Source organism: Pantherophis guttatus, chromosome 1 (assembly GCF_059756535.1).
Source record: "Pantherophis guttatus breed Tessera chromosome 1, ASM5975653v1, whole genome shotgun sequence".
In the NCBI taxonomy this organism is placed as follows: domain Eukaryota; kingdom Metazoa; phylum Chordata; class Lepidosauria; order Squamata; family Colubridae; genus Pantherophis; species Pantherophis guttatus.
This window is the reverse complement of record NC_142063.1, coordinates 288,569,559-288,576,352: the sequence shown is the minus strand read 5'-3', so window position 1 is coordinate 288,576,352 and position 6,794 is coordinate 288,569,559.

The following is a 6,794-nucleotide window of genomic DNA, read 5'->3' as shown; positions in this document are numbered from 1 at the left end:
TGCAAAATACTAGACTTAAGTTTTCCTTGAATGAGACTTTACCTTAAACTGGTATGCAATTTAAGTTGAATTGCAAAAATCTTAAAGACTACTGGATGGCAGCAAAGAGTTGCAGGTTCTAATTTCCAGTGGAGGTTAATCGCTATGAGTCATATCTTTTTGTTCAGCAGCAGGTTTAATTCCACATTAATGGCTTAAACTCTGTAAAGTTTAGTTTTGCAAAACACTTTTTTTCATTTTTGCCCTAGAATTAAAAATATGAGGACTAAATTGCAGACTCTTAGCATATTAAATCTTTTGAATCTTAGTGTCATATAAGCTGGCTGTGTCTGGATTGTTTTTCCTGTGTTTTCTACCCATATGGAAATATTTCAAACTCCAAGTTTCTATCATCCACAAACAACCTCAATTAATTTGATTAGTGTAATCTCAGTTTCTATGCAACCGCAGCTCCAAATACTGTATTTTGAAGAACACTTAAAAGATAAAGTACTTCTTACATTCTTCAGATGGTATCACTGAAGAGAGGGGATAAATTACCTGATTGTATATAAATAGCTATTAAATAAAGTAGAGGCAACTTGGAGATGGAGATATTGTGGAACATCAATACAACTCCCTGCCTTCAATTAAATTAGGCTTCCTGTCCAGAATATGTTTGTGTTAGTTTTCTGGCAATAGCACAGAAAGAACCTGGGCTTTGCATAGGAATTCATGTCGTTTATCCCCTGTGGATTGCCAGGCTTTGAGGTATATCTCTAGAGAGATGCTTATAATATCAGAGGAGATTTAACAAATAAGGAAGATTCCAAATCTGACTGTTTTATTGTTGTTTCTAATACTGATGATTTGTATGCATAGTTCCTTATCTACAAACCAAGTAACATAAACAAAATGATAGATCTGTGCCCCAAGGAATTTATATAATAAAAAGTACAGAATTTTGACATAGCATTCCCATTCTGTTTTATGTATTTATGTTTTTAGTAACAAATGTGTCATGTTTAAAACATATTCAATATGCCTGTTCAACTACACAAAACATAACATTGATCAAGAACCTGGAGTGATATCTTTGTTTCACAGCCGGCCTCGGTGAATCAACAAAATTCTTGAAGTTGAAACTTAAAAATAATGAACTATTTCACTATTTGGCGGAGGGGGGCGGGCTCTAGAAGGTATCATACACAGATTCATGCTAATTAGTACAGATTTTAAGAAACCTAGAAAAACTATTCTTTTCATGTCACACTCTCAGCCCAGAAGACAGCCTATCCTGGTGGCCTCTATTTAGTCAAGAACAACAACAGAATACAAAGTTCAATCAGTTGATCGAAATTATTTGATACCAGAATTCTTGATATGCAAGGCCCTTGAAATTGAAGGTAGTCAAAAGTCTACTTTGAGTTTTACAAAATCTGATTTTAATAAACTAAGAGCAATGTTCAGAGGATTTCATATAGAAGGATAAGCTCATAGTAGGATGGACATTTCTTAAGGAAGATATACTGCGAGCACAATGACAAAAGAGTTGTAGCTAGAAAAGCATGGAAGGTAGCAGCAAAAATCAATGAGGCTGTTCAAAAAGCTTAGTGAAGATCTGGAAACAAAACTGAATACACATAGGAAGCCAAGTGATAAAAAAAAAAGTACAAACATGAGGCCCAGAACTTCAAACTATTTGGAAGAATTATTACAGATTTCTGTATTTGGTTATTCATTAAAAAAAAAAAACTTCTTCCAGGATTACAGGCAGGTGTGGCTCAAAACAGGGTGTTGCTTTAAGAGTTGAAAGAAAGTATGTGTTTTATCAGAAAGATCTGAGTTAGTCCAGTTAGTGTTGACATCAATACCAGAGAGGATTGTAGAACAGATAATAGAGAGACTGGTTTGTAAGCACTTTAATGCACTCAGAATACATTTATCAAGAACAAGTATTTTCAAATTAAATCAGATAGCTTTTATTGCTGCAATTGACCAACACTGAAGAACATTTAAAAATATAGCAGTAACAAACTCTTACAAAGAGACTCCTAAAAGCCAGGTAAATAGTTGGACCTATTCCACCTTAATAATGCTTGAATCCTGAGGTATTTTTATGTGAATTTGGCTGTACGAAGTGTAATTCTACAGTTCTTGTCTGAGAGTAGGTGATTCACATAAACTTTATCTGGCCACCTAGGAAATAACTTAAGAGGTACAAAAAAGTACAGAGTCTCTGTACAAATCAGAAAAGAGTAGGATGTAAGCCAACTGTAACTACACCTCAAGGCTCTATATGTATTTGCCATCAAGAACTGCTGATTGTAAGATATAAAATTATTAGAAGAGAATATATGTCAATAAGTGTTGAACTGTGGAGTTCTTAGGGCTCTCTGAGCTTGGTTGTTTGCTTGCAGATATGTCTGCAAGCAAACATATGAACTAGAAACATCATCAGTACAAGCAAACAACCAAGTTCAGAGAGCACCAAGAACTCCACACATTAGCATGAAAGCCCTGTGGTAAGTATATATGAACCACATGTTTCACAAAATATTTAGCAAGTTTATAATGGCTTTTTCATATTCCTTTATAAAAATTCTGTTAAACGCGACCTGATTCTAAATCCAGAATTCTTTGCCTCATCTTTGCCGTAGCCTATTTGTAATATAAGGCCAACCACACCCGCAAAAAACATAGTCCATTGGCCAGAATTAAAAGGGCTGTTTGGTTAGAATTTTTAACTTCAGCCAGTAATTGAAGGTATTCATTCATATTTCAGTTTTTAATTAACTCTCTTAACAGATTGTAAAAACGCTTTAGGCTTCTTTGTCTGTGTGCAGCTTTGAGTCAGTGTTATCTTCAGGCAATTGCCTGGACAAGTCCCTGCAGTTTTCTTGGCAAAGTTTTTCAGAAATGGTTTGCCATAACTTTCTCTAGGACTGAGAGAGTGACTTGCCTAAAGTCACCAGTGGCCTGATGCCTAAGATAGGACTCAAACTCCCAGTTTCTAGTCTGGTACATTAACCACTACACCAGACTGGCTCTCCAGTAGGATAAAAAGGTGTCCCTGCAGATTTCACTTCTCTAGTCATGGCGGACTATAAGGAGCGATGCTCATCTCCATTTCAAGGCCATTGAGCCAGGGCTGTCCAAAGATGTTTCCATGGTCATCTGATCAGCATGACATCACAGATGCTGCTACATAGCATAATAGATATCTATAATAGAAATCAGATATCACAGCACAACAGATCTTGATTGAAATCAAATATTTGATGAAGTAATAGAACATAATATTCTGTTTAGCAAGCCAATGATGATGGGATTGGATGGCTGCAGTGGTGGGTTGCCCCCAGTTTGGACCGATTTGCAAGAACCGGTAGTAAAACCGATGGGAGGCTTTGCCCACTGACCCAGACATCGTCAAAGTTGATCTGTGCATTCACAGAAGCTTCTGTGCAAGCGCAGAAGAGTGCGGGCAGGCGTGATGCAAACCGGTAGTAAAGGTGAGTAGAACCCATCCCTGGATGGCGGGATATATAGCTGTCTGAAAAATCTTCAATAGTTCCTCATCAAACCACAAGAAAGTATTGAATAGTTACATGGTTTAATCTTAGGATCTCTCTCTGCAGTTATTTTATTACAGTGTTTATTTAAATGAAAAGATGGAAAAAGTGCTTAACAAATGTTATTGGTTTCATTGATTGATTGATTGATTGATTGATTGATTGATTGATTATGTGTCATCAAGTTGGTACCAATGTTTAGTGAATATATATGTTAGATTCTGGGCAGGAATGGAGGCGAAGCCAAAGTAATCCAACAGCAACCTTTATTCATCTCATAATATATAACATAGCAAAACATGCTGGCTGGCAGTGCTCCTTTTATAGAGACTATCAAACTAGATTTCATTGTGGGCTGCATCATGGTTGTGTTTGACATCAGGGCCCGGGGTGGGTGTGGCCAGGATAGATATGGCCAGCTCAACGTCACTTCTGTCAGGGGCGTCTGTGGTAGTCTGAGTGCTCTGCCAGCAAAAATGGTCTCCCCAGCTCTGTTTTCAGCTGTCACAGCCTCCTGCAATCCTCTGCCAGTGAAAATGGAACCTGGGAGGGCCACACGTGGCCCTCCTGAGCTCCGTTTTCACTGGAAGAGGGTTGCAGGAGGCCATGATAGCTGAAAACGGAGCTGGGGAGACCATTTTTGCTGCCAGAAGCACTGTGGGCTGGTCCTTCGCTATTTCCAGGGTGGCCCGCAGGCCAGATCTAAGTCCCCTGCAGACCGTATCCGGCCCCCGGGCCTTGAGATTGACACCCCTGTCCAGTGGTGGGATTCAATTTTTTTAACAACCGGTTCTGTGGGCGTGGCTTAGTTGGGGGTGTGGCTTGGTGGTCATGTGACTGGGTGGGTGTGGCTAGCTGATCATGTGACTGGGTAGGCGTGGCTAGCTGGTCATGTGACCGGTGGGCGTGCCTATGTGCATAGGGACTACTCAGAGGGCTGAAAAAAGTCATTTCTGACAGGTCCTCGCACTTTTGACCGGTCATCATTTATCTTCTAGTCCAGAGATCTCCAACCTTGGCAACTTTAAGCCTGGCAGTCTTCAACTCCCAGAATTCCCCAGCCAGCTATGCTGGCTAGAGAATTCTGGGAGTTGAAGTCCACAAGTCTTAAAGCTGCCAAGTTTGAAGACCTCTGAGCTAGGGCTTTGGGGCCAGCCTTTTGGGGAGGGGGTCCCATTCGGAGAGACCCCCTGCCTCTCAGGAAGCATCAGGCCCAGGCAGAGAAAATTGCCAAGGTTGGAGATCTCTGGACTAGAAGACCTCCAAAGGTCCCTTCCAACTCTGTAATTCTGGTATTGGCAAGCAAGCACAATTAAGCTACTTAAATCCTCCAGAGCAGGGGTCCCCAACATTTTGGACCTCAGGGACCACCAAGTTCATAATTTTAAATTTCGTGGACCACTAATACGAATCCAGCGCGTCGCTTGCTGAAGCACCTGGACTCCCAGTGGTGGGATAGGGTCCTTCAGGCACTCTCTCCCTCTCTTTCTCTCTCTCCCCCCTCTCATTCTCTCTTTCTCTCCCCCCTCTTTCTCTCTCCCCCCTTTCTCTCTCTCCCCCCTTTCTCTCTCTCTCTCTCTCTCTCCCACTCTTTCCCTCTCATTCTCTTTCTCTCCCCCCTTTCTCTCCCTCTCTCCCCCACTCTCTCTCTCATTCTCTTTCTCTCCCCCCTTCTCTGTCTCCCCACTCTTTCTCTCTCCCCCTTTCTCTTTCTCTCCCCCTTTCTCTCATTCTCTTTCTCTCTCCCCCCTCTTTCTCTTTCTCTCTCTCTCCCCCACTCTCTCTCTCTCATTCTCTTGCAGGGGGCCGATCTGGTGTCTGCAACGGAGAGCAAAAAAAAAAAAAACACCTTGGTATATTTGCGGTGCGTTTCCTGCTGACTCGAAGCGGTAAACAGCGTCTGGTTCGGGGAGCAGCCGGATTTTGCTCTCCATTACTCTCTCGGCCCCCTGCAAGCTCTCATCTCTCAAGAAGCCCAACCAAAGTTTCCCGCGCCACTTCAGGGAGCGCTCCTCAAGAGACGAGTGCTTGCAGGGGGCCGAGAGAGCAATGGAGAGCAAAATCCGGCTGCTCCCTGAACCAGACGCTGTTTACCGCTCCAAGTCCCAAGCGACAGGAGATGAGGGCTGCCTTGTCCCGCAAATATGCTGGATTTTGCTCTCCATTGCAGACACCAGATCGTAATGCACCACCTGCAAAAATGCGAAAATTTCCAAATGTAGCCCTGCCCTCTTACAGCTCTCCTGATGTTCAACTGTTGTCTTTCAAGGAGGATACTTGGCCAGCTTCATGCTTGATGTCTCCCACTTTGGCAGCTTTAAGACTTGTGGACTTCAACTCCCAGAATTCTCCACAATTCCCCAGAATGGGCTAGGCGGGAGTTGAAGTCCAAACATTGTAAAAGAGCCACAATTGCCCAGCCCTGGGCTAGGGTAGGCTGACGCCGTGCGGATGGGAGGCGGGGCAGGGCGAGGGGCGGGCAAGCCAACAATTTAACAAATGGTTCGGTGTGCTGCGGGGCCAATAAATAACAAAAAAACACCGAACCGTTTGTTAAATTGCTGGCTCGCCCGCCCCATTTATTGGCAATAAATAGTAGTGCGGAGGGGCGGGACAAGGGGTGGGGCGAGCCAGCAATTTAGCAAAGGGTTCAGCCGAACCCCCTAGAACCCCCAGAATCCCACCACTGCCCCTGTCCTACAGGATCCCACATTTCTATCCCACAGGATAGAAATAAAATGCAAATTGCTCTTGTTCTGTTACAGAAGTGGGCTGAAAGTAATAGAATTAGATTTAATCGAGACAAGTGAAATGTTTTCCATTTCAGATACAAGCTTCCAATGCATTAGTTAAGATAGTGGGATACTGATTTGATATTAGTATTTGAGGAAAAGATCTTATATGAGTAATGGGTTGCAGATTAAATATGAGTCAGCAGAGTTATGCAGCTGCAAGAAAGGAGACAAATGTAATTCTAGACTGTATCGATAGAATCATATTTCCCAAAACACAGGAAATAATTGTACCACTTTATCCCTTCCTGAGGCATCATCTACAGTTCTGGGACTTACATTGAAAAAAGGATGAAAAGAAGTTGGATTGGGATCAGACAAAGGCAATAAGGATGATAAAATGATTAGAAGCAAACTCCTGTGAAGGATATGTTTAGCTTTGAAAAAAATGGACTGAGGGAGTGTGATAGCATTCTTCAAATATCTGAAAAGGTAGAAAAAGTTTATGACC